A 27,690-nucleotide genomic window follows, 5' to 3' on the forward strand; every position below is an offset into this window, starting at 1 on the left:
TCTTGTTAGAAGCCGGTCTCCCGGCACCTAGCTTAGAGTGTTGTGAACATTATTTTCCGCTTCACAGGGCCTTCCTTTCCTGGAGATCGCCGTTTAATGCCATCATCCTTTTGGTATCTGTGCTTGAGAGACAAAGCAAATAGATTCCGGAGCCGAATTACCACAGTTCCAGTCATGCCGTCAACACAGCATCGCGTGATCCGGGCAAACGCTCAGCCCCGTGTGCCTCAGTTTTCTCTCTTGTAAGGTGGGAGTGCAGTGGGACTTAGCACACGCAGCTGGCCTGAGTCTTGGCTGAGTTGCCGCACACAGCACGTGGAGATCCTTCTCTCCTGCAGCGTAACATGCTGCGACTTCAGAGGAAGTTAGCTATTGTTTCCTTTCTGAAAAATTCCCTTTCCTGCACTTTGACATGTGAATTTATCTCTTGGTGTACTCATAGTGAGTGACGGATGGGTTGGGTAATAGCAGTCAGTGCCCCATGCGGGAGACCCAGTGAACCAGAAATGGAGTAGACAGCCAGGAGTCGGTGGCGAGGGTGGGCGCTTGGCCTGGTGGTTAACCTGCCGCTGGGGATGCCTGCGTCCCGGGTCAGACGGCCTGCGTTCAGGTTCTCGCTCTGCTTTCAGTTCCCACTTGCCACTCCTGCTCCTCCTGGGAGGCAGCAAGGAGATATTCACTCATCCATTCTCTCTCTCTCTCTCTTAATAAAATGCAGTTGAGTAATTTTAAAGTAAATCCTTGACCGTGCTGGCTAAACTCACAGGTTGCGTCAGCTCTAGTTCATAACTGAGTTACCCAAAACCTCTGTCACTTCCTGTCAGTCTCCAAAAGATGGGCAATGAACCCTGGATATCTGAATGGTGGGCGGCTGTGCTTGCAGATACGGCTCTGCCCTCACACCAGTGCCTTGGCAGCTGCTCCCACAGTAAATGGAGAAAGTTGATTTTTTAAAAAAATAGATTTGATCAGGCAAATTAGAGGAAAATGGGAAACTCAGGATCAATGAGGAGTAGAATTGACCTAGCCTTTTTATGTCTAGAATCTTCTAATTGCTTTTGGATTTTATCTTTTAAGTAACATGAAGTATTTTATGGAGTCACTTTTTTTTTCTTTTTACAATTCAAGACGAAGTTTGGAGATAAAGTCATCAAAAGCAACCCAAGTTGTTCTGTAGAGTTTGACGTATCATACGGGACAACTGATCAAACTGAATGACTGTTTTATGAAACACCATGGAGTGTTCTGTACTAGAGGTGATGACCAATGCATGAAAAAGCAGGGAACTTACTTGCCTTCAGAGCTAGTGCATAATTGCAAAAAAAAAAAAACAAAAAAAACAAAAAACAAAAAACAAAAAAAAACATTGTATTCTATTTAACTACAATTCAGATAAATGGTTACTGGCTACTTAGTTTTTAATTGAGAGGCAGAGACAGAGTGGCAGAGAGAGCTCTCATCGCTGGTTGGCTTCCCGAATGCCTGCCGTGATCATCCAGGTTTTTCACGTAAGTGGCAGGGGCTAAAAGGAGGCTGGAATTGAGAATCTGACCTGGGACCCAAACCCAGAGATGGGATGCGGTGCCTTAACCATCATCATGGCCTCCAATCACGGTGCTTTAGTGGGGGAAACGATCTAAGTTTCTAGACAGCAATGACCTTACAATAAGTCCATTCTGAGGTGATGCACTGACATCAAAGAATCTGTACAGTGGAGTTAATTTTCATCTTAACAGAACAGCCAGTGTTCATGTTCAACTTAATGCTCACAAGCATTAACATCGTTGATTGGATACATTGTATTCAAGACAGTGAAGTGTGGACTTGAGAGTTCTTAAAATGAGTATGTATTCCAAATGATATTTGGCTATTAGATTTATGCATGTGTGTATACTGTTTGTGACTGTTTTGTTCCCCAAGTGAATTGCTTTTAAAACCACCATGAATGTGTCTTTTTTTAAAGATTATTTTTATTTACTTATTTGAAAGGCAGAGTTTCAGAGAGGCAGAGGCATGAAGAGAGAGAGGTCTTCCACCCATGGTTCACTCTAAATGGCTCTAATGGCCAGAGCTGTGCCGATTCAAAGCCAGGAGCAAGGAGCTTCTTCTGGGTCTCCTACGCAGGTGCAGAGGCCTGAGGACTTGGGCCATCCCCTGATGCTTTTCCAGGCCATAGCAGAGAGCTGGTTCAGAAGTGAGCACCCGGGACTCAAACCAGCACTCATGTAATGGTGGCACCACAGGTGGAAGCTTTACTGGCTGCACCACAGCTCCAGCCCCATGAATGTGTCTTCTAAAAGAGGGTTCAAGGAATTAACTAATCATTAGTGGGATGGCAGCACCCACATCTCCAGATGTGTTCCTTCATGACATCAGATTACAGGCATGTGGTGGTGCCACACTTGCTTCTGCAAGAACACAGTGGAAAAAAATGGTCATCTTCTGTATCTGGCTTGTGCTGTCATTCACCTAACAACTCAAACATGACCTGCTCCAGTTTGAAACTAGAGACGCGAATACCCACGTTATAAACACAATAAAGGATGCTTGTGGAGTACCCACTAATGCAACGTGGTATTTAAAATGGCCTAATCCTACAGTACTTTCAGGAATGGAGCAGACACTCTTGGCCACCTCCCCAATGGCCATGTAGCCTGTTGAACATTGAGGTATCTGCTGCCAGCCGCCCTGTGAAGCCAGGGTCTCTTCCTGCTCTTGGAATGCATCTTGCCTTTCTTACGATTGCCACAGTCCGTGAGGTTGCTCTCTTGGAAACAGGGAAGTTCAGGGTTGTAGAAGGCTCCTTCATCCAGACTTGCTCGGGCACTCCGTGCATTCGTACAGAGAATTTCGCCTTCAGTGGATTGAACGTCAGCTCCCATGTTGCTTGAGGAGCGCGTCAGCTCTGGCAAGTCCCTGGGGGCACTGCTGAGCTCTCTACCTGCGTGACTCCTTTGCTATGTGTGGTGCTGATGTTAGGGGGCGCTAGGAAATTGGGGAAATAGATTCTCTCCCTACGTCGATGCCTATGGAGAGTCATGGAGAAAAGGACACAGGCACAGATGCTGCCTGGTGTGCAGCACAAAGCCTGTCCTTCTAGCACTTTCCTAGTGTCTGTGCGGCTGCTGTGGCCCATGGAGGGAGGCTGCTCCCGCTTCCTCCGAGGCTGACTGCAGCTCTTGGCACTGGACTTTGGAGAATGAGTGAGTGCACAGCTCACGAGGGAAAGATCTTCACCTCAGATGATCCAGAGACAGGAAGAACACTGCTGGGAGCTATCACCACGCTCTGCATATTGTGCTGTACTTAGATCAAATGCCAGTGGACATCCTTTCTGTCAGCCTCACCCTGGTTAAATTCCGCCCGAGGAACTCCCAGTGGAGGAAGAGAGACTCACCCCCTTCCCCGTCTCGGTAACCGGCTCCACCACCCGGTCGGCTGCTCAAGCCAACAGCCTCGGCACCCCCTTTAATCCTCCTCTCTGCTTCTCCCACTGTGGGTCCATTGTCTGTTTGGTTGGCCCCCCGGCACAATGTTGCTGAGTATTTCTCTGATTGTCAATGAGTCGGCTAGCTCCCGGGGAGCTGAAATGACAGGTCGCAGACCAAGATCAGGCCCTTCTCTAGAGCTAGGGGAGGATCTGTGACATGGAGGCTTAAAGGCCATGGGCAAGGGGTCCCCCGGTCCTGTCCGGCTAGAGCATAGCAATAGTATGCACATGGATGATTCGAAACCCAGAAACCCAGCACCCCACGTAGTATCCGTTCGTTCCCCCTGCGCCTTCATAACATTCTCATCATTCGTGATGCTTTGTCGGTAGTGCTGGGGCAGTATCTCGGGGATGCCGAGAGACAGCAGGCCTGCCAAATTCCTTCTCCCAGGTGCCATGGAGAGCAGCAGTGGGGCTTCCAGGACATTGCAGCACAACCACACGTGTTGGGCAGCAAAGGCTGCGTGCAGGACTCCGGTGGGACATGTGTGGCCACACAGGTGCACACACATGAGTGGCAGGGAGTGCACGGTCTGTGCAGAGTGCCTGGCTGAGTCGGGCAGAACCCAGACAGCCGCTGCCAGCACAGACGTGCCCGAAGAGCAGACCAGCGCACATTCTGGCCAGGGAAGCCAGGCGGTTCCATGCTACCAGTGTGCACGTGGGATCAATGAACGTTTATGTTTGGTGGCAGGCAGCAGAGTACACCATTTGATCAGAGACCAGGGAGTAAGTTTGTTTTTGGGGTGAAAATATGGCCATTTCTTTGTGCAGTCGTTTGTTTTATTTTCGAGAGGCAGAAAGAGAGAGAGTTCCCATCTTCTGGTTCATTCCCAAGCAACTGCCAAGGCTGTGCTGGGTGCTGGAGCCAGGAAGTCGAGGACGCTCTCCCACACGGGTTGCAGGCACTCAACTGAGCCATCGCCTGCTGCCTAGCAGGGTGCACATTAGTGGGAAGCTGGAGTCGGGAGTCGGAGACAGGACCCGAACGCAGGCATTTTGATGTGGCATAGTTGTGTCTTAACCAGAAGCCAGACGTCTGCTCTGTTCTGGAGCCTGAGAATCGTAAGTCACCACCTCCCTACCACACAGGTCAAAGAAGAGAAAACTGGGGCGAGGAAAGCTTCTAGCAGACTTGACCAGGGTGCCGCTGGGTGTGTCATCAGTGAGGGTGCCAGGCATTCTTGTACCTCTCTAATTCTATTGTGTTGGCTCTCACGCCTCTAATCCCAGGTAGTGTTTACAGATACGTAGATGGGTGGTGGACTCTGGCCTAGGCGCCCATTGTGATGGGAGAGTGGGTCTTGACTGGCCTGAATGAAGCTAGCAGTGCCCAGGAGAGGACACCTGCACCCATGTGGAGTGAGCAGGGAGGCTAGGGCGTGCCTCAGGGCCGTGTCACCCTGCACCCATGTGGACTGAGCACAGCACAGAGGCTAGGGCGTGCCTCAGGGCCACGTCACCCTGCACCCATGTGGAGTGAGCACAGCATGGAGGCTAGGGTGTGCCTCAGGGCCACTGCACCCTGCGCCCATGTGGACTGAGCACAGCATGGAGGCTAGGGTGTGCCTCAGGGCCACTGCACCCATGTGGAGTGAGCACAGCACAGAGGCTAGGGCGTGCCTCAGGGCCACTGCACCCATGTGGACTGAGCACAGCACAGAGGCTAGGGCGTGCCTCAGGGCCACGTCACCCTGCACCCATGTGGACTGAGCAGGGAGGCTAGGGCGTGCCTCAGGGCCACTGCACCCTGCGCCCATGTGGACTGAGCACAGCATGGAGGCTAGGGCGTGCCTGAGGGCCACATCACCCTGCACCCATGTGGAGTGAGCACAGCACAGAGGCTAGGGCGTGCCTCAGGGCCGCGTCACCCTGCACCCATGTGGAGTGAGCACAGCATGGAGGCTGAGGCGTGCCTCAGGGCCACTTCGCTGCTCTCCACACCCCCAGCCACTCCAACCACGCGCGCTCGTGTCTCGCAGCGCAGGACCGGGCGCTTCAATAATCATGCTGAAAGCCTTTGGATCTCCTGTGTTATTTATTTCCCTCAGCGTCCGTCCCAGATTGTCACTTAGTATTATTTCATTGTGACTTATGGCAAGTCAAAGTAACGAAATGAAAAGTCTCCAGAACACGATTTGTTAGAGGCTTTATTTATTTGTGAGGTTTTAATCAATGACTCTATTTGTTACTCTGAAGGGGGGGCCTCTGTAGTCTCTAAAACCATAGATTACAGAGGGAAAAAGAATCTTTACTCTCACTGGCTTACTGTGTCTTTTATCTACTTCCTGAAATTATTTCAAGTAGCTGATTTCCATTTGCAAATAAACGCCCTTATTGGAATGCACAAATACATTATTATGTCTTTTTTCAACTTAGGCAGATGCGTGTGTGGACACCCTAGTGTTCACTGTTCCTTATGTAAGAGGCATGGGATGAACAGAGACCTCTGAGTGCATCATCAGGACTGGGACAACAGGATCCGACCCACACCTGAACCCGTAAAATACCTGTCCATATGCTAAGAGTTGCTCAAAGGGACCCACATGAAAATTAACTCATTGTTTTTCCTAAGTGGGAAAAGATGTACGCAAAGAAATAAGAAAAAACATAGATGATAAAAGTGTGACTCACTTTGCTTCTCAGTGTGATAGTAATGTACTGGGAACACACAGGCAGGAGAGAGCCGAGACAGGCCAGAAGAGCCATTTGTTAGCATGCATTTTGTTAAGACAACACGCTCTCCATATTCTTCCCCCAATGCCCACTGGGAGTCTTCAGTCCACAGAATGATCCTAATTGAATTTCCCCGGCCTAAATGGAGTCTGCCCTGATGTGAACTTGCTTTGAAAAGGATGACAGGATGGCCCGTCTCAGAGCTCAGCTCCGAGACCTCGGGCCCTCCTTCTATTACCTCCATTATCTAAACAAATAACCTTGGACAAATCAATTTACATTAATCCAACCTTGTGGTCCACAACTCCCCAGCTCCTTCAGAATGTCTCAATCAAGATTCAAATGAATTTGCCTCAACATTTAACTATGAAAGAACTTAATCTCCTATTTAAAACTCAAGTCCATTGAACATTCTCTTCAAATAAAAAAAAATTCAATAAAAAGAGTTAGGAATATAACTGGGAAAAATAGGGCTCATATGTAATTATAGCTTTTTTATGTTCTAAAAATAGAATTCGGAATGTCATACACACACACACACCAAAGGAGAACGGTTATAGGCTAAATTTACCACGTTCTTCCTCCTGAAAGGAGCCCTTTGGTTTAGATTCCCATGCATTTCCGATTGCAGGAGGCTGACAAGGCTTAGCATTTGAGCAGGTTAGCCGACGCCGGCACTGTGGCAGACTCCATGATTCAGACACAGTCCCTCTTCTTCTTCTCCCTAGCCTCCATTTCTGCTGAGCCTGGCTGTTTCCTTTGTGTTTGACCTCATGGGGAATAGGCCCCACTTGGTTTGGTGCCCAGCCTTGTCGCTTGCTTTGCTCAATGGGATATTAGCAGAGTCCGTGCAAGCCAGTGCTGCTGTTGCCAGAGAAGCACCCCAGGCGTGCTCACCACCCCTCCAGCCTAGGCTTGCAGTAAACATGCACAGCAGACGTGGGCAGCCGCTCAAAGAAATGTCAGGCCCAGCTGATCGGCAGAAGGTTCAGCCAGCAGAGCCCAGCCGGTGTCAGCCAATCTCCAAAGTCACACAGAAAAAAATCACAATAGTGATGGAAGTCCATTTGTGGGAGGGGTGGTTATGTGGAAATGGCTAAAATTTGAGGGGGGGTTTATGTGCTAATGATCAACCTCCTGGCTCAAAGCTCCTGGGTTTCAGTCTCTGCGTTTCATGCCTTTGTTGGTTTATTCCCAAACTCATCAAGTCTGGTGACTCATAGGAGGGCTTTCTGAATTAACAACCACACGGCTTCCAGAAAGAATACCAAGATGAGGGGAAAGATCTGAGCTCACTCAGGATCCTGAGCCTGGAATTAATTACTGTTGTGTTCCGTGTTGACTGCGAACACAGCTGAGACAGGTGCAGATAGTCTTGCGAGGAGACTGCGATAGGTTTGTAAGTTTCAGCCTTGTGGTTCTAAGTGAAGGAGGAAGAGCTTCGTGCGGGTGGGCAGTCACGCCGCGTTGCACTTCCTTCTTTGGTGAGCAGCTTCTCTTGCAGTCATGCCAGTGCCACACTCCACATCCACGTGTCCACTCCCGAAGCAGCAAGTCCACAGAGGGAAACGAACCCCAGCTTTGTTTCCAGCGCGTTTTAAGTCTTCTAAAAAGATCCGGACAGAGTATCAGGTGCATCAGGCGACTGGTTTTGAAAGAGAACTTTGTATCACAAGACTGTTGTGACGCGGGACGGGGACCCGGGGCTTTAGAACCTGTTAGGTGTGTGCTGAGTGTTTCACATGCCCTTCCTCATGTAACTGTTGACAGAACTGCGCAAGCCAGACAACGCCGGATTCCACTTTCAGCTGAGAAGGCGAAGGCTCCTACGGACTCCGGAACCTGTCCGCTCCTCAGCTGGCAGGCGTCAGATGCGGACGTAGCCCACGATCTGTCACACCCTTCCGTGCCGCCTGCTTTAACCTCTGTGTTACTCAGCCGCTGAGCTTCTCCCTGGGAAGGCTGGAACCGAGGGCGCCATGGCCACATCTACCAGGTGAGCTCAGCTGTGCCTCCCAGCCAGGGCTGCGCGGGGCTGAGCTCGCCCGCTCAGCCTCCCACTTGACAGAAGTAGATGGACAGAGGAGGAGATTCCTTCTGTTAGCTCGTTAGAAAGATTTAGCTGAAAGAGAAAGAAAGCGATGGAAGTGGACTGGGAAAGAAAGAGATGCTGATCCAGGAGGCTTTGAAAGTCGTTTTGAGGTCTGTGGCTCGTGCTTGCCTGTGGCCAGCCCTGACAGCCCTACTCCGCTCCTGTGCCACACACAGGGCCTCTCTGCCCTGCCAAAGTGGTAGCGCCCAGATTGACTATCTTAAATTTTCTTCAAATACTTGAAGCTTGTGTGCATCCACAGCACTGCCTATTAATAAAAGGTCCTTTTCAATAGAAACCTTGTTTAGTAATATTTTGAGTAGCACCAAGGGACCTGCCAGGTATACGGCACCTTTTCTCCATGCTCATAACAGGTGGTGTATGTATTCTATTATTTTTGTATTTTACCCTCTGATTCACATGCACTACAGCAGTGTCTGGCTCCCAGTGACACAGTTTGCCCTGGAAACGTCTTGAGAGTCTGTCTGGAACATCCCCTGCCACGTTTACCACATGACGACTCCCGAGATCCAAGCTGGAGAAGAGGGGCAGGGCCTGTGTCTTGATTCTGTGGCACACGGGCAGGAAGAGCCTCTTTTGCTACCAGCTTTGTCCCACTCCTCATAGCCACCCTGATGGCCTTTTCTCTATAGTGAAAACCCCAAACCTATTTACATGTGGGATTGCCTGCTGCCTGGAATGATCCCAAGGTCAAGGTTCCACCAAAGGGTGTGGCCAGGAAGGCAGGAGGTGGGCCCACCTCTGTCAGGGTGGCCTACTATCCTCTGAATGACCTTAGGAGGTGGGACTGGCTCAACATGGACCAAAGCAGTCAGCCAACAGGGTGACTGGAGGTGGCCAGTGCCTGCCACTCTCATTGGTCAGGCAGGACTTCGGACCACCCGTACAAGGATGAATATGTAAAACAATGTTTCTGAGTTGTGTGATCAAGAGAGAAGCAACAGGTCAACAGAGATGTGACCTTCGGCTGTGTCTGACTCACAAGCGGCCAAAGACTCAGGGTCAGACTGAAGCCATGTGCAATGTGACCTGCGAGCCAGGGAGGGAGCTGCCTCCACGCAACACCGTGCGTTTCTGGGCGTGGACCGACAGCCAGGGCAGATGCCCGGGCGCCTCGAGGCGTCTCCAGCAGGGCACGCTGATGACATTTTGGACAATCAATTCACCAAACAATTTGCATCTGTTTTTGCCTGTTTCTGTTTTCAGATGGTTTTGATCGGTACTATAAATCCCATAGCCAAAGCTGGCCTTGCCACCTCTATTTCAAACAAAATGCAGTGATATCAGTAACCAGAGGATTAACTTATTTATAAGGCACAATCGGAAGACAAACTGCACATCTTAAAGGGAAAGTGCTTTGACTTAAGGATGGATGCACTTGAACTTGGCGCTCCTGCACAGTAATGCATAGATTGAGAGTCCCAGCATGGACAAGCTGCCTTTCTTCCAGGCGTCGCACAACACTTCAAGGAGTGCAAGTTCCCTTTATGCTCCTGGTAAACCTTCCAAGTAGGCAAATTAGATTGCTTCTAAGGAGCGCCAAGAATTTCACACAAGTGCGCGCCTCGTCCTCTGCACATCTCTGTCAAAGTCAGAAGCAGAATGCAGACAAGGCAGGGGAGGCCTCACTGCCCTTGACAGTCGGGATCCGAGGAGGGGAGACCCCGAGATTCTGCACGCTGCCCATTGCTCAGGAGACCAGAATTCCAGGAGACAGTTCCGATTACAAGTTCAGGCCAATGAGACTGTCATCAGGATCATCCCAATTTGAATTAATTTGTCAGATACCAAGGGGCTGTGCTCGATATTTGATAGTATTTTAACAGCGCGAATGTGAAGAACAGAATCTGCTTTAGCCTCCAAGGAAATGAGACATGTTCTTTCGTTTCATGCCTCTGTCACCAGTGCCTGTTTCAGATTCATTGTACTTTTCGTTTATAATAGAGCTATAAAATAATCCACTATGTATAACAGAAAGTGTTCCTTAACTATGGGTAATTAAAATATGGAATTAAGAAAAGGTATGTTTTTTTAGTTCAAGAAAAAGAAATCCTAATTTTCCCCCTTTTTTCCCTCTGGTTGTTGAATTATAAGAATAAACATTTTGTAGGAGACCTATCTGACATATAATATTTTAGACTTATTTCAATTTTCTTAAAAATTTATTTATTTATTTTAGAGGCAGAGTTACATAGAGGCAGAGGTAGAGACAGAGAGAGGTCTTCCATCTGCTGGTTCACTCCCCAGATGGCCACAAACAGCCGGAGCTGAGCTGATCTGAAGCCAGGAGCCAGAAGCTTCTTCCAGGTCTCCCACGCGGGTGCAGGAGCCCAAGCACTTGGGGCATCTTCTACTGCTTTCCCAGGCCATAGCAGAGAGCTGGATCGGAAGTGGAGCAGCTGGGACTTTAACCAGCGCCCATGTGGGATGCCAGCACTGCAGGCAGCAGCTTTACCCCTACGCCACAGTGCCAGCCCCTGTTTTCAATTTTAAAAGTAAATATTGTCTTTCTGTTCTAAGTTCTTCCTCTGTTACTATTTCACAGACAGTGTTTTCCCACTTGGTCACATCTCTGGAATACAGCAATCCTCCTCTTGTCCCCTTCAAAGAATTTGCTCCACTGTGTCCTCTGTGTCCTGGAGTTCCATCCTTCTATTTGTCTCTGACCACTGGGGACGGCCACCTGCCTGCTCCTGATGCTGCCCTGGGAGCCAGCGGTGAGTGCCTGGTGGCCACCACAGCAAACATGAAGTTAGTATCACAGTCCTGGAGGCTGGAATCCCAAATCAGGGTGCTAGTGGATGGGCTCCTTTTAGGGGACGCCAAGGCAGAACCCCCCACATCCTGAGACTCCTCACGGCGCCTGCGTCCTGTGGCTTGCCTTGTAGCAGTCACACTGCACCCCTCACAGCTCATGCTCCGTGATCCTGCCCTGTAGCACTCACCCTGAGCCTCTGCCACACATGCTCCGTGATCATGCTGTGCCTCTCTGCCCTGTGACTTCCATGTGTGCCTTCTCAGAGGGACACCAGGCTGAATCAAGTAGGACCTCATCGCAATTACATGTTAAGTAACCGAGGCTATTTGTAAGTTCAGAGTCACAGGAGCAGGAGGGTCGGACTTGAACACATCTTTGTGTGGCGCGGCATTCCGCTCCCACAGGAAGAATGAGAAAAAGCGTAATCAAAAAGGAAAATGAACTGGTGATCCATGGCATCGGGGGTAGCCAAGACCAAGAAAGCACGGCGTTCCATGGCTGAGCTAGATGCTCTGAAGGCAGCCTCAAGAGCCGGTAGCAGGGTCTGCCCTAGTGGGGATGAAAGAGGCGCAGGATGGAGAATGGGAGAGGAGGCTGGGGGAGGACCCAGGTACAAATGTCTGTGTCTCCAAAGGCAATGCCCAGCCTCACACACCTGCCTGGGGAGACTGGAGGAAAAGAAACCCCAAATGTGATTAGAAGTGTTTCCTGTGAAGTGCAGAGACTAGCTTTTAGCCTTCAGTCTTGGTCTAGTTTTACTTGAGTGTCTGTTTTAATTATTAAGGTTCTCCCCCCAAGTATTACAAAATGTACCAGATTACTTTTTGATTTTCTTTTAAAAATCAATATATGCATTAGGAACCGAACAAATGAAACCTGACGTCGGCCTGCACAGTGTTGATGCCAGCCTTGGCTTGCTGGGCCCCCTGCACAGAACTCGGCCTGGTGGAGCTCAGGGTGCTGCCTTCGGGGCGGGGGATGTGCTTTTCTCTCTCTTCCAGAATCAGGGCCTTGGGGGCAGTGCTCAGGCTGTGGTGCACCTGGCCTCCCCCACCCCTCGGACTCCAGCAGAGTCAGGTGTGCAGGTAGCAGCCTCCCCCCCAGCCCCCGTGGTGGTCTCCACGCTCTGTGCTGGTCCTGCTTTCTCTCTCTTTCCCAGTGTAGGTGGTTGTGTATTATTTCTCATCAGATTCGCTACAAAGCTTAAAACACAGGCATTACAGCAGTTTTGCTTGTGAACAGATCTGTTTTTTTCCTGTGCAGTTGTCACCCATTACTCTTTGGTGTGATAATACGCTATGGGCAGTGGTTTATTCGCATGTATCTCTCTTACTTCAGTGACCACAATTGCTTCACACCTTAACTATTTTCATGAATTTTTGCACGAGAAATAGCTACTAAATGTATATTTTCCTACTCCCTTTTCCACCCATCCATACTGAGCAACTTTTATTTCCTAATTTTTTCCCTCATTCTAATAGTATTTGAGTTTAACTTACTGGCAAGGAACTCAATAATCAGAACTCAGTAATCAAAACACAGGACAGAATGAAAATTTTAATGAAAAATGATGCTAAATGTGTTCTCGATTTTCCTGCATGGTTTTTGCTGAACACATAACCTTTCCATGAACTTGCCTCATTAAGTTTATGGGAAAATGCAGCCACTTCATGTGTGAGATGGAGGGGAAATTTACTAAGAGTCTTCCCTGTTCTAAGGCTCCCAGCTCTCAGAGAACAGGAGAGTCAAAGGGGAATGAGTTAAATACCAACAATGTCATTTCTGAAAATAACTTCTAGAGGTTCACCCAGTTCCTCTGTGCTGTGGAATAAAAAGGCTGACATGGAAACCGATAGCTGTTTTGCCATTAATCTTGGAAGGGAATTGGGTGCCTGAGAGGTGACAAAGGAATCAGGTTTTGCTGATAAAAGGAGTCCGTTGCCATCAGTTGAATGTAAGGTTTCATCCTCTGGAATCAGACAAATATCAATTTAAATAATGGAGGTTGAGATTTTATTTTAATAGCTGTACACAGGTATCGACAGCTGGGTCTCCTTGTCTGCAGTCCTTGGGATGAGGAGTGGTTTGGGTTTGGGATTGGGGAATATCTGTGTGTACATAACGAGATCTCCTGGGCACGGGACCCAAGTCCAAGCCTGAGATTCCCTTGTGTTTCATACACACCTTACATATGGCCTGAAGGAACTTGTATGTCGTATTTGTAATGCACCCAAATGTTGGCTGTTACCATACATGAGGTCACATTCTTGCATCATGTTGGTCCTTAAGAAGTCTGGAACTTTGGGGCACCTTGGATTTTCAGGTTAGCAGTGTTCGACCAGAAGGTCCCTGAAGCTCCCTCCAGGAGTCTGAGTTCCGTTTGCACTTTGGTGTCTTCTCAGGAGGTGCATTGTGAGTCACTGAGAGTCCAGCTTGCCACAGTTGGTAGAAGGCCTGCTCTCTCGCCTCTCTCACTGCCTGCATCCCTTCTCCTGACCCAACACCTCCCACACGCGATCAACAGAGGCTTTTGTTCCCTCACTGCTCACGCTTGGTGCACTGCTGACCGCATTCAGGTCACACGAGGGAGAGGGAGGCTACGGATATAAAGTCCAGAGCTTGGAACCCCAACCCGAATGACACACGAGGTGAGTGGGAAAGAGGGTGTATGACCTGCTCCTGATCTTACTACGAGATGGTGCAGCTGTTAAGTAAATTTTGAGAATCTCTACTGAGGGCTCCTTGTATTAATCAAGAAAAATATGCTCAAATTGGATAAAAATATGATTGCCGCCAAAATTGACAGGAACATCTGGCGAAGGTTTCGGTTCTCTCCTGGAGGCACATGGCTTCGATATTAGCAGGCAGATGAACTTTGCAAGAATCAAAGGGATGGAGAAAAATTAAAGACAGTTCCACGGGACCCTTTTTTGCTTTAGCATTTCTGCAGTGACCACAAAATCTGGGAGGGCAGGGACCGTGTGTTGCTGATTTCCCAGTCCCCAGAGCCCAGCCAGGTGGGACAGGAGGCGATGCCAGCCCCAGTTGTTCACTGATAGAAGGAACAGGTATCTGCTTCTCAGAAGACTGCAAATGACGAGAGAGCCACCACCTCCCTCTCTTCATTCCTTCAACAGACGTTCACTGAGCATCAGAATCCAGATGCGGGAGACAGTGAAGAGCAACGAAGACAAATGACACCAAGCAGTCCACTCTCGCAGAACGTCCCTTCTGGAGGAGAGAGCCAGCACGCCCGTAAAGCCCGTGTCACGGATTAGACGGTGCTGAGATGCCCCAGGGAAGCTGGGCGGGCATGGGCCGTGGGATTCTGAGGAGAATGCCGTTTGCAAGGGGCTGCAAAGGCAGCCATGGAGAGAAGGCGCCCTTGGAGCAACTGGGCAAAGGTGGAGAGGGAGGCAGCCACCGGGGAGCCAACACAGCGATCCCAAATCACAGAAAAACGCACACTCCTGCCCGTACTGGACTCCGGTGGAACACTAAATACCTCGAGAGCTGAGAGTCGAAGAGGAGTGCCGTTTATTTAAGTTGATAGATACCAATATATAAATATCGTATGCATGGATTTTCACCATCGCCAGTGACTCCATCAAATTAATTTCTGAAGTCGGCTCAGTATGGGTACACGTGTGTGAGTGTTTGTATACAGATACACGTGAGTGCCATTGCTGTATGTACAATACATTATGTAAAAGACATTGCCATGTTGAGTGATTAACAGTGAGCAATGCTGTGAATCCCTGTTAATGTGTCCTTTTAGAAATAAAGACCACTGGCCGGTGCCTTGGCTCACTTGGCTAATCCTCTGCCTGCGGCGCCGGCACCCCGGGTTCTAGTCCCTGTTGGGGTACCAGGTACTAGTCCAGGTTGCTCCTCTTCCAGTTCAGCTCTCTGCTGTGGCCCGGGAGGGCAGTGGAGGATGGCCCAAGTGCTTGGGCCCCTGCACCCGCATGGGAGACTGGGAGGAAGTACCCGGCTCCTGGCTTCAGATCAGCGCAGTGCCAGTCGTAGCGGCCATTAGGGGAGTGAAACATGGAACGAAGACCTTTCTTTGTCTCTCACTGTCTATAACTCTCTCTGTGTCTCTCTCGCTCACTTTCTAACTCTGCCTGGCAAAAAAAAAAAAAAAATCCACTAAAAATACCTGTGACCTGGCTCAGCGCCTGCACACATTTAAGTCATACTTCTATTATATGAAGTTCTGAATAATCACTTCATGATTGTGATTTTCTTTTGATACTCACCTCTAATGTAAGCAGCGAAAGCACTGCCCATGAGAGTTGCTGTTCTCAAGAAAAAAACACCTGTTTGCATGGAGCTGGTCTTCTGAAACGATTTGTCTGCTTCTGCATCCACCTTGGAGGAGCACAGTGAGCCACCATCTTGGAGAGACGTGCCGTTGCCTTCCTGCCTCAAGCGGATGGAGCACTCCGAAGCACCGTCAGTGTTGCCTACAAACGGATTCTCCACGCTCCGCTCTTCCATCACAAAGGTGTCTTCACGTGGCCAAGGACTCTTAACAAGACCACAGTTCCTCTCCGGGCGTGTTTCTATGGCCAATGACTCTTACCGACACAGGATCACAGTTCCGCTCCGGGCGTGTTTCTTATGGCCAGTGACTCTTACCAACACAAGACCACAGTTACACTCCAGGCGTGTTTCCTGCATTTTCGTTCATCGTCCTCAGTGTGCAGCAGGACTGCCCGTTGTGTCTCACACCTGCTCCTCCACGCACCTCTTGTCGTGGCCAAGTGCTGTAACCCACTACTTAGCTGCACGAGGTTTTAGCCTCTATTTGGGGGATGCTTTATTCCAAAAATGACCCCACACTACTCCTAATGCCATTTAATTCAAAATTGATGTGGGTTCTGCCACTTAAGATTAAAAATTCCCGGTAGCTCATAAAAAAAAATCAGTTCCTCAGGTTAGCTCACTTCAGCTTGAAAAATGATTGCAGAGTGCAGTGCGGAGTGAAGCATGCTGGCCCACAAGAGGACAAGCGTCGAGTCTGCCAACTTTCCCTGCTGTTCGAGGACCAGCAGCTCGCTTAAGGCCTTCCCCCGAGATACCCGCCCGCGCCAAGGTGCACTCCTGGTGGCCAGTGTGTTTCTACCCAGCCGCCCCTGAGTTCACCCCGAATCACAGAAAGCCCATCAGTCTCCCTCATCTCTGGTGCCCTGGCCAGCACTTCCTGTCTCTGTCTCCCTTCCTCGTGTCCTTCATCCCCCTCACTGACCACAACTTCCCAGTCCTCTGGAATAGAAGCTGTTCCTCTTCCTGCCTTCATCTTTCCATGCACAGCCTACCACGGTGACCTCATCCTGGCTCTCAGCTTACCCGGTCCTCTGTTGAGGATTCCCACTTAGACACAGCCACACTCCACATTCTTCCACCTCAGCATCTTCAAGTCTACACTCAGCTCTCTAATTGCCATCTCAAAGCTCATGACCAAACCTCTTCATTACTGAGCTAATTGTCAACCTGGAGAGAGAAGATTAGGCCTTGGTGTGCCCCACTCTGGGTTGCAAGGCTGCCTCGGTCAGTAGATCACCGAGTTCGCTGCAGAGTTTATGTCGGCCCCAGGGACGTCCACCTTCACCCAGAATGGCCGTCAGCTTCAAATACTGCCCCAAACACGCAGTGTGAGCTTCCTGTAATCAGCTGCTGCCCACACCTGCGCCGCCACTGCTGTCCACCTGACTCAGAGAGAAATTTCAGAGAAGGTGGGTGCAAGACTGAGCTCTCTCCAAGCCATGGTCTTCCAATTCAGAAAACATCCATGTTCTCCCCCAGCTGGGGAATGGTCAAATAGCACTTGACTAGGGGGATAAAGAGCTGATACCTCTGCACGCCGCGAGGAAAAAGGTAAAGAGAAAAGATGCTTAATTGACATTTGCCCTTTAAAATTTCTGCCATCAGCATCAATATCATAGAGTGCACTGTCCCATGTGTATGTTTAATCCTAATGGAAATAATGCGAACTAATTTTGCCAAAGGAGCTCTTTAATTATCTCTATTGGAAAAACTTCAGCAAAAGGCAGAGTTCAAATACTAAGCTAATTTATAGTGGTTGAGAAATGCTTAATGCCTAAGAACAGTGAAATAAATTTAGATTTATTGTGGGTAATAATGGCTAATCACAGCCATTCCAGTATATTCCATGATGGCATAGCATTACATAAGCTGCGTTCTATTTACTGTGGCCATCTGGAACACTGTACTCTATTCAGATCACTTTAATTAAACCAGCCTCTGAGCTCCCATACAGCGCACGGCCATTCCGAAGAGGAGCGCACCCCAGCATGTCTGAGAATGACTCAGCCTCCCAAGGCTGTCGGCCTCGAGATCGGTAGACTGCTCCCTCTACGCGCGGGATTTAAGATGATCGCCTGCTGAACGCCATTAAGGGCACGCCTGACGCCAAAATGCAGGTCTGGGTTTAGCCACTAAAAGTTTCTACTCCACGAATGTCCCACTCACCAAGTCGCCACCTTTTTGGCTTTTGTATGCAGAAAACCAGGGGCTACTGCTCATTCTCTGGGGCTCTTCCTCCTCCTTGCAATGGTGGGCTGATGTCTGCAGGCCATGAGCAGGTGGGGAAAGGGCTAGCACTGTCTACCCTGTCTTCACACCTGACTCTGTGAGGAGCGGAGGTGCAAGCAAGAGGCCAGGGCTGGTCTGGAGGGAGCCAAGTGGCACTGTCCATTGAAACACTGCCCAGCCGTCCACGTCTCCTAGATCCTGCCTGTGTCCAGCCCTCTCCATGTCGTTGCCAGCACAGTGACTCTTCATGCTGGCATGGACGCCGTGGTGGGGAGGACATCTGTGGGAACAGACGTTAAGGAGAACAGGGGAGTGGCTGAAGACAGTGGGGAATGGATGAGTGAAGACATTAGATGCAGAGTTTGGGAAAGGCCTGACCTAAAAGATCACATCCCAGAAAGGGTTCTCCCTGGTCGGGTGAGTGATCTAACACGCAAGTGAGTGCACGCACACACACACACACGCAATCCATGCATACACATGCAGAGACGAGCAAATACACATGCACACAGAGAGGTGCCCGTGTCTACACATGTGTGCACGCATGTGCAAACACACAATCGCATTGCATCCTCAGGATGCTGTTGTGAACACGGGTGAGGAGCCTTGAGGAGCAGCTCTTGGTGCTCGGGCGTCTGGGCGAGTGGCGAGGAAGAAAAGTCTTGCTTTCTTTGGAAACAGTGATTGTCCCCAGAGGTGCTACCGTGTGGAGTCCATGACGAAGACAGGCGAAGAGTGAGGGGCTTTGGTGGAGGCGTGGGTGGAGCCGGAGGCCGGCCACCCCGAGCTCCCGTGGCGGGTCCGCAGGTGTGGAGTCCATGACGAAGACAGGCGAAGAGTGAGGGGCTTTGGTGGAGGCGTGGGTGGAGCCGGAGGCCGGCCACCCCGAGCTCCCATGGCAGGTCCTGCAGGTGTGGAGGACATGATGAAGACAGGCGAAGTGTGAGGGGCTTTGGTGGAGGCGTGGGTGGAGCCGGAGGCCGGCCGCCCCACGCTCGCGTGGCGGGTCCTGCAGGTGTGGAGGACACGGCCACGCGTGAGTGTGTTCCTCTTCAGTAACATTTCCCCCTCCAGTTTAAACCGCAGCCGCGTGGTTTGCACTTGGCAGTGCCATCCACCTAGCCCATTCAGTAGTCAGGTTCTGAAAGGTTCGGAGGCAAGTAAAAGGGTGAGCTCCGCAGACAGACCCGCGGCAGCCCACGCCAACGCAGGCCTCGGCTCACACCTTGAAGAAGAGCCTCAGACGCTGACGCTCACGGTCGCGCAGCAAAGCCTGGCGTATTGCAGAGGCAACACGGCACAGAGATGCGTGTTTAGGAAGATGTCTACTCTAATGTAAGTCAGAGCAATCGCAATTCTACAAAGAATTCAAGAAAACAATGAAAGCAGGCTCCAAAGGAAGTAACAGAAATTTATACTCAGGGAGGGGAGTTGGAGTGTCCCCAGCTGTCTAAAATTAATCCAAACAAGTGGCTGCGCTAATATGTTTGTGGCTTTTCCGTTTCAGCATAGAAAGGTCAGAACACATTGAGACGGACAAGCGTAGCTGTTGTCAGGAGTAAGCCGTCCTCGGAGGTAGCGGCTGATACTCTCGTCATTGATTCATAGCAATTTCCAGAGAAAACTGTGGGGTAAGTTAGAAAACCGGCCCAAGTCACCCCAGCCGTGCCGTCCTGGCGAGCTCAGCTCTGCTTCGGTGACGTCTGCTGCGCCGCCTCCTGTGTGGAGCCTGTTGTGACATCAGGAAACATGAAAAGGAACAAAAGCCATGGCCAGAGTTGAGTTAGGGGGTCTGGCTGCGAGTTACAAAACTAGTCTGTCTGTCTTTTTTTTTTTTTTTAAGATTTATTTTATTCATTTGAAAGACAGAGTTACAGAGAGAGGTAGAGCCAGAGAGAGAGAGAGAGGGAGGTCTTCCATCCACTGGTTCACTCCTCAGAAGACTGCAACGGCCAGAGCAGAGCTGATCCAAAGCCAGGAGCCAGGAGCTTCTTCCAGGTCTCCCACGTGGGTGCAGGGACCCAAGGACTTTGGCCATCTTCTGCTGCTTTCCCAGGCCACAGCAGAGAGCTGGACTGGAAGTGGAGCAGCCGGGACTCAAACCAGCACCCATATGGGAAGTGAGTGCTGCAGGCTCGGGTTTTAACCTGCTGTACCACAGCACCGGCTCCCAAAACTCATCTTAAGGAATATCGATTCATTGATCAAAAATTAAAATCAGTGCACAGGAATCTGTGTGTGTGTGTGTACACATTTAGTCTTATTGTAGCAAAGCAACTTGTGCACTTTGAACGCTTAAAACTGAGCCTCATCTTTCTTTTCCAGTGAAACAAAAGGGAAATTTAAAATAAACAGAGAATCTCACTTCCTAACAATGTCCCAAGGTTCTGCTGATTCTCCCTTCGAGTGCCAGGCTGACGTCATCATGAGGAGAGAATTTCATTTTTAAAGCTGTCATCTTAAACTGCACGGTTGTCCCTTAAACATCGCAGTCCAGACATGCCACAGGAGAAGCCATGTTGTCACAGTGCCCACCTAGCCCCCCCAGACACCTCAAGCCCACCCTTTGGGACTTCCTACAACCCCATTTTTTAAGTTTTTTTTTTCCTTTTAAACAAGAGCACTTGGCAGATAACATGTTGGTAAATGCTAACTGCCCACATTCACAGGGCACAGTGTAACACCTGAGCCCATGCGCAGAGAAAGGAGGAAAAGCCAGAATTCTGTGCACTGCGACACGGGGCTAACACCCTCCTGCCCAGAAGTGATGGGAGAGGTTTCCTTTTTCCCATGGAACACGGTGGTGTTGACTCCATACAGTTTTTGTTGAGACAAGACGGGATGAGAATGAACTTGGCACAGAATGGGGTGGAGATTCTTCCCCATTGAATTCTGCTGAAGGTCTTTTCCCGACCATAAGGTGAGAACCACAGGGTAGAGAAAGGGGACCTCAAAAGCAGGGAGACTGAGCTCAAGAGGGGTGGAAATAAAAGTAAGAAGACAGCACCTTGCTGCCAGGGACCGGAAGTGCGGACTACATTCGTGTTTTCTATTAGTCACTTTCTCCTTCATCCCGTCTCCTTGTTCCCTTCATCATCTCCTCCTCATTGCCTTCGTCACCAGTGGCTTCCAGTCCTTCCCCGCCATCACCATCTTCTCCTCCATCTCAGGAACCGAGTAGCCCCGTAGTGGACCCGGCCGTGCGCTGTCCTTGGTGACGTCTCCAGCTCACCTGCGCCTGCCTCTGAGTGGATGCTGGACCGGGTCAGGGAGCTGCTTGGCTCCTCCCGCCGCCTCTTCCTGTGGGCTCTGTTCCACCTTGAACTTGAGCGTTTTGTTAAATCCTTCCCAGAGTTCCATTTGATGTCAGCGGCCTTTGAAGATGGATCTCCACTCTCATTCAGGTGAAATTCTGTGAAGAGTACTTTGTTTTCAAAGTGAGGATTTTCACTAAAATAAGGATCTATTCTGTAACCTGGTTTAATCTTCAGTTTCTGTCACTTCCGCTGGGTCAGGTAGCGCAGCGAATCTTCACGCTCCCCCCCCCCGGGCACAGATACCTGCGGATGGGTGACAAAGATTAGTCCCAAATTTCTGACCACTTCGGAAAAAAATTGATGGATGGAGTTTGTTATATTTCTGTTCCGCCTTCAGAATCTCACGGGAGTGTCCATTAAGCCTGTCTGCTCGTTTTGGACTTCATCATTGTGTTCAGCGGCTTCTTGTTCTTCCTTCAACAAACCCGGAGAGGCGATGTGTCCCCTGGCCTGAGGCCGGGAGCTGTCCTGGCTTCTTCATTGGAGGCAGGCGTGAAGGCGGGCGTCTGGGTGCCATGCTGAAGGGACGTCCAAGCACCCACACCAGGCACCAGGAAGTTCAGAACTCCCAGGAATGGCGAAAAGGCGCTTTTATTAAGTGTCTGCATAATCAAATACACAAAGAATAGACAACGCAGCGGCTGACACAAGCAGGCGTTAGCTTCTTGACAAACCAGAAGTCCTAAACAGCTGGCGGAATGTTCTGGAAGGAGGCAGAAGCCTCCCCTCACAGGCTTGATGGGAGACTGGGTTTGTCGGGGGAGGAAGCGTAATTGGAGAAATGCTACAGGGGAGGGGTTGGTCTCAGGACCGTCCTCAGGTGCTCAGGGCACCTGTCCTATCTCAGGACAGAAACACGGCTCATGTCCAGAACTGGCTGAAGTGAGGCTTGCAGGTGGCTGGGGTCGGAGGGAGGAGGTGGGTGGACTGCGCCAGTTAGCGCTGTTCTGCAGGAGGGGGACCGGCCGTGGGGATTGGTGGCCAGGTGCATTGTGCGTGCCGTTTCCTTGTTCAGAGAAAGCCCCGGAACTTTCTGAGGGAGAAGGAACAGAAGGAAAAGCCGAGGTGTGTGCTTTTGTGTGCTGGCAGCCACGGGGACTTTGAATCGAGCCCGAGAGAGACGGAGGCGTTGTGGTGCCAGGTGACACTGCCAGCAGCTGGCACTGCTCAGGTGAGCTGGGTCCTTCCCCACACCACTCAGACCAGAGCAGCCACACAGGCGCTCGGGGCCTGGCAGCGCCTGGGGGCAGGGGGCCGCGGATGGGCCCGAGAGCGCTCTGGCCTGCTGCCCGGTCCTCCTCCCTCCCTCCCGCACTGTTCCTGGCACAGCCTGCTCAGGTGCATGGGGTCCTGTCAGCCTGCCGGTAGCCTCCTCACCAGAGGGGACCTGAGGTCACCTCCCTGGACCCCTGGCAGCCAGAGGCTCCCAGGAAATCGACACTCTGCCCTTTGGAAAACCACTGTTTTTGTAATTCCGGGGAATCCTGCAACTGTTTAACAAATTGCCCTAGACCCTGGAGACGCTTTCATTGTCACTGACTACCCAGAGCCCGCCATGTGTGACTCGCGCCTGTCGGGTGGCCACAGGCCCTTATGGCTGCCCGGCCAGCACAGCCCTTAGACAGGCAAGGCCTCGCGGTCTGGCCAGGGTGCAGATCCCTGAGCACCTCACAGAGGCAATGCAGATGGCTACAAAGCAACACGGAAGGCGTCACGGGCAATTTCGACCACGTGGGACACAGGGGGTCCCAGGCTGTCTTCCTCCTGGGGAGAAATGCCCCAGCTCCGAGGCCCAGGGTTCTCCAGGACCATGTGCTGGAAGTGAGGCGGCCCAGCTCCCCTGCTGATGTCCTGGAACCCGCGGCGGTGATGTGCGGGATTTGCCACACGTTTATCTCGTGGCAGAGGGGTGGGGGGCGTGTGGCTCTGTTGCACAGCGGAGCGCACTGCTCGGTTCCATGTGAGAAGTGAGACGGAGGCTGGGCCCTCTGCAGGCACACAGCTCTGATGGTGCCCAGGTGGGGGCTGTCTCATTTGCCGCTGGCAGTCACCGCCTTCCACCGGGAGCCAGGGTTCCCTGCGCTTCTGTGCCACATCCACTTCTGCAGAAATTAATGATTACGTTTGCCTTCGAGAAGCCAAAGTGCATTTACGCCAACGTCAAAGCACAGGGAACAGCTAGACTTGCACTAATGGACTTTAAAACAAAACCAAAACGTGATCCACTCCACAATGTTGTCTCTGTGCTTTCAAGAGCGGTTTGGACACACCACACAGGCGGCGGGAGGTGATGGTTCTTGCTAATCTACAAAGCCTCGGTTTGCTTATGTGCAAACAATTGTGTACAGAAACCTGATAAATAAGATCGCGGTGCCATCCAAGTACGTTTTCCTTATCTGCCTTTCAGAAGTGTCGGGAAAGGCTTGTATTTTAGACCTAATTAGAGATGTTCACCTTGATTCTAACCTTCACTCTACCTACAAAAGAAGTTAGAGTGTCAGCTTTAGAAAAGCTTAACATTTAAAAAATTTTATTTAATAGGAGAGAGAGCGAGAGATCGTATCTGCTGATTCACTCTCCCAGATGCCTGTAGCCCAGCCACAGCCAGGAGCCAGGACCTCAATCCAGGTCTCCCATGTGAGCAGCAGGGATCCAACTACTTAGCCATCGCTGCTGCCTTCCCGGGTGCACATCAGCAGACGGAGAGCAGATCCGAGACTCGGACACAGCCGCTCTGACATGGGATGAGTGTTCCCAGAAGTGTCTTAAGCACCACTTAAGGCCAGATGTTGCACAGGCTTTGCTGGAATTGAAGCCGAGCAGAAGTGGGACCTGTGGCTTAGCCGTTAAAATAGCAAATGCCTCCATCCCACATTGGAATGCCTGGGTTTGATAACCAGCTCTGAATCCTGGCCCCAGCTTCCAGCAAGTGTAGCTGCTGGGAGACAGCAGGTGATGGCTCAAGTCATTGAGTCCCTGCCATCCCCATGGGGGTCCTGGGTCCCAGCTTTAGCCTCAGCCCAGACCCTGCCATGGCAGGCGTTTGGTGGGATGGACCAGTAGATGGGCGCTCTCTCTCAAGCTCTCTGCCTCACAAATAAACAACTAAATAATTGTAACAGGTCAGAATATTTTGCAAGAAGCAAACATCAGAGGAAGAGACAAAGGGAGTTGAGAGAAATGCATGTGATAGAGTCCTGCAGGGAGCTAGAGAGCTGGGCGGGGGCTTTCAGCCCATGGGGTGCCTGTGACCCCAGGGTGCCGAAGCTTGAGAGGTGCTGGGGTTTTGCCCAGGATGCTCTTGTCCCTGGAAATGGCCTGCCAATCAACAGTGGGGAGCAGCCTGTGGGTGCCCACCTGGGTGCAGGGAGCCGTGGGTGCTGACGCTGCAGGGCTGTGAGAAACCGTTGGGGCCCGCAGAGTAGCATCTCCCTTAGACTCCTGCACCTCACCTGGAAGTCCTGCCCTGAGACCTCCCTGGCCTGTTCTCTGCCTCCCGGTCCCTGCACTCTGCGTGTTGCTTATGGGCCTCCTGGCGCTTCCCCTTCCACACGTGCACCAGCTCTCCAGGTCTCGTTCATGTGTGCACATGCACCGGTGTGCCCGTATCGCTGTTCATCTGGACACGTTATTGAGCTATCTGATTTCCGAAAGTACCGTGAGAGTCTTCAGGACCCCCACACAGCCCACTGAGTGACGGTGGCGAGCAACTTGAGGCTGGGTTTCTGATAGATACAGTGTATCTTCTTTCTTTTTGCATGATATGGGCTGAGTACCTCAGAAGCAGGCTTGGCCAAGAGGACTTACTGCTCTTCTTGCTCTTGAAGTTAATTAGGATTTCACTGCTGTTCCCCTGTTAGTTATGGTGTTCCAAACGGAATTCTAATGTGTTCAGCTTTTCATGTGAACAAAAGACTTTCTGTGCCTTGCTTTCTTAAAGTAGGAACAAGAAATAAAGGCTGATATTTATCAGATATCTTTTTTATTTCTTAATAAGATCAAGGTATCCCAGTCACTGAAGCTGTTATGGTGGTAGCTTGTTTCCCTGGCACTACCTTTAATTGTTCATAGTGAGTTTGTATTTAATTTACTATTTTTGTGTGATTTTCAAATCTATATGAGGGACTGTGTTACATCCTTTTCTTTGACAGCATTTAAGATTCGTGTTAAACTGACTTCAAAAGAAAAGAAGAAACAGAACTCATTCTTTTTATAAAAGTGAAAAGCCAGAGATTTCCTTTTTCACGTTTCCCCGATTCCTAAGTCTGGTGCTTCGCTAAGAGAGATGGAAGGTAGGGAAGGAATCTCTCTAACCGTAAGCCTCTCAGCTTTCCTGTAGAAATTACCTGGTGGGTCATGGTTCTGGGACTGGCATAGAACCTTACTCGTCATTTCACTAGAGGTTCACACTTTGAAGACGAATGTGGGAGGAGTTGGGATTCTCATTCCCGGGCAATGTCGACTCTCCTGGCGATGACTCACATCTCTTCTGCCTCTCCCGTGACTCACTGGGGAATCCAGCCCCTCCCTCCAGGCCAGGTTGATTTCTAAATAGTTCCTGCTTGCTTACCTGGCTGCTGGTTCAAGCAGAGATTCAAATGCTTCAAAGGCAGTGATTTTATTTCTTTGTGTTTAACACTTGTAACTTACTTTTGCTTTCCTCCCAGTATGGACTGATACAGTCACGATCCAGTTAAATCATCCTACTGGAATAAATACCTGAAGTCCTTAGGCTTAAGTATGGTGATGACTGTACAGATATTTCCTAACATACTGTCAAACTATTATTACTGTCAAACTGTTACTTTGTTATTGCAATTCATTACAATATTTAATATCATTTTATATCAGAAATAGACATTAAACTTGGGGAATTTTAATTTCATGACTCCCCAGTGCCAGTAATAACTCTTACTTAATCTACTGTTGTGTTAACCTGAGTTAGTAGTGACTTTCCCATGTCAGAAACAGACAGAAGTCACTCCCCCAAGAGCGAGCTGTGCTTTCATTTCTGAAGAACACAGCTGTCTGGTTGTGAGAGCATTTGAGAATTTATTGCTGTATTTGACCAAGGAACAATGTAGCCAACAGTTTGTATCTCTACTAATAAATGGTATCGGTTAATTTTCTTTACTGAGCTTTCTTGGTTTTGCTAACAGTCTAGAATTGAGACTGGACAGATATATTCCTTTGGTGTGCAGAAGATGGTTAAGTGGATTGGGAACTTACCATTCGTTTGGTGTGAACATCTCAAATACTTCTCTTCTCAGCAAGCAGGGAACAAGGCCTCATTTGAAAGCGACTCTTTGGCAACATTTCATTTGTCCGTAGTTGTGAAATTCTAACACTTTGTTTGAAACTCTAAGTGTTTTACACTGTGGATGGAAAATGTAACCTGATTAAAAAAAATGGGCAGTGGCCCTAAACAGCTATTTTTCTGAAGCTGTTTTCTATTTTTTAATGTACAAATGAGTAATAAGTACATTAAAAAATGTTCAACATCACTCATCATCAGGGAATACAAATCAAAATCACAATGAGCGATCTCAGTGCACCTGCTGCTACCCAGTTGTCTAGACCATAAGAGGCAGCAAGTACTGGTGAGGAGGGTGTGCACAGAAGGGAAGCCTTCGTCTATTGGCGGGAATGTATATTGGCCTGGCTGCCTTGGAAAGGGAGTATTAAGTTCCACAAAGTGTTAAAAACATAGCTATCTTGGCTGGCGCCTCGGCTCACTAGGCTAATCCTCCGCCTTGCGGCGCCAGCACACCAGGTTCTAGTCCCAGTCAGGGCGCCGGATTCTGTCCCGGTTGCCCCTCTTCCAGGCCAGCTCTCTGCTGTGGCCAGGGAGTGCAGTGGAGGATGGCCCAAGTGCTTGGGTCCTGCACCCCATGAGAGACCAGGAGAAGCACCTGGCTCCTGGCTCCTGCCATCGGATCAGCGCAGTGCGCCAGCCGCAGCACGCTGGCCGCGGCGGCCATTGGAGGGTGAACCAATGGCAAAGGAAGACCTTTCTCTCTGTCTCTCTCTCTCACTGTCCACTCTGCCTGTCAGAAAATAAAAAAAAAAATAGCTATCTTGCAACCCAGCAATCCCGCTTCTGAACGTGCACTTTCAAGTAAAATGAATACGCCTCCTGAGAGATCCCTACGTCCCGTGGTCATTGCAGCATTATCCACAAGAGTTGTGATGTGCAGATAGCCTCAGTGTGTGTGAAGGGATGGAGACTATATGTGTATATATATAAATAATGTTTAGATAAAGTTATATGCACAAATATGGGTATGTGTGTGTGTAGACTTAAAAAATTCATCCAAAACAAAGAGAATGTTGTTATGTTCTGAGAATTATATCTACAATTCACACTGAATCTGTTAAAAACTAATTAATAACTTAAAATTATGGAAAATACAATTAAAGGTTTATTTTGGTGAAAAAATTTTGAAATCTGTGTGTGGTTTATGTTTCTTCCATGAGTATTTTATATATTAAAGCTCCTATGTATTGAGACATCGTGTTGTACATCCTAAATATGAAAGGATATAATTTTTTAAAAACTAATTTGAGAAGCAGACAGAAAGCTCCCATTCACCGCTCACTCCTCGGGGTGTTTCCTCAGCAGAAAAGGGGCAGCTGTGTAGACAAAGGCTTGAGGAAAACAGGCCAGACGAGAGTTTGCTGTGGCAGAGCCCGGGAAGCAGCACCCCTGTGGGTGTGGTGACTGCTGTGCTGTGTTCCTGAGGAGCCCCGGAGCCCCGTGGAAGCCAGCGTTCAG

At 49.9% G+C, this 27,690-nt stretch overlaps 1 long non-coding RNA gene across 1 annotated transcript in view; it reads left to right on the forward strand.

The window, feature by feature from the left end:
- LOC138845213 (uncharacterized) overlaps nt 1-27,354 on the forward strand; it is a 34,629-nt gene extending 7,275 nt beyond the window's left edge. The window contains exon 2 of the long non-coding RNA XR_011382098.1: nt 68-27,354. This is a non-coding gene — a long non-coding RNA (uncharacterized lncRNA). The remainder of the gene's footprint in view (nt 1-67) is intronic.
- Nucleotides 27,355-27,690: the final 336 nt, after the last annotated feature.

This window comes from Oryctolagus cuniculus, chromosome 14, assembly GCF_964237555.1.
Source record: "Oryctolagus cuniculus chromosome 14, mOryCun1.1, whole genome shotgun sequence".
Taxonomy (NCBI): Eukaryota; Metazoa; Chordata; class Mammalia; order Lagomorpha; family Leporidae; genus Oryctolagus; species Oryctolagus cuniculus.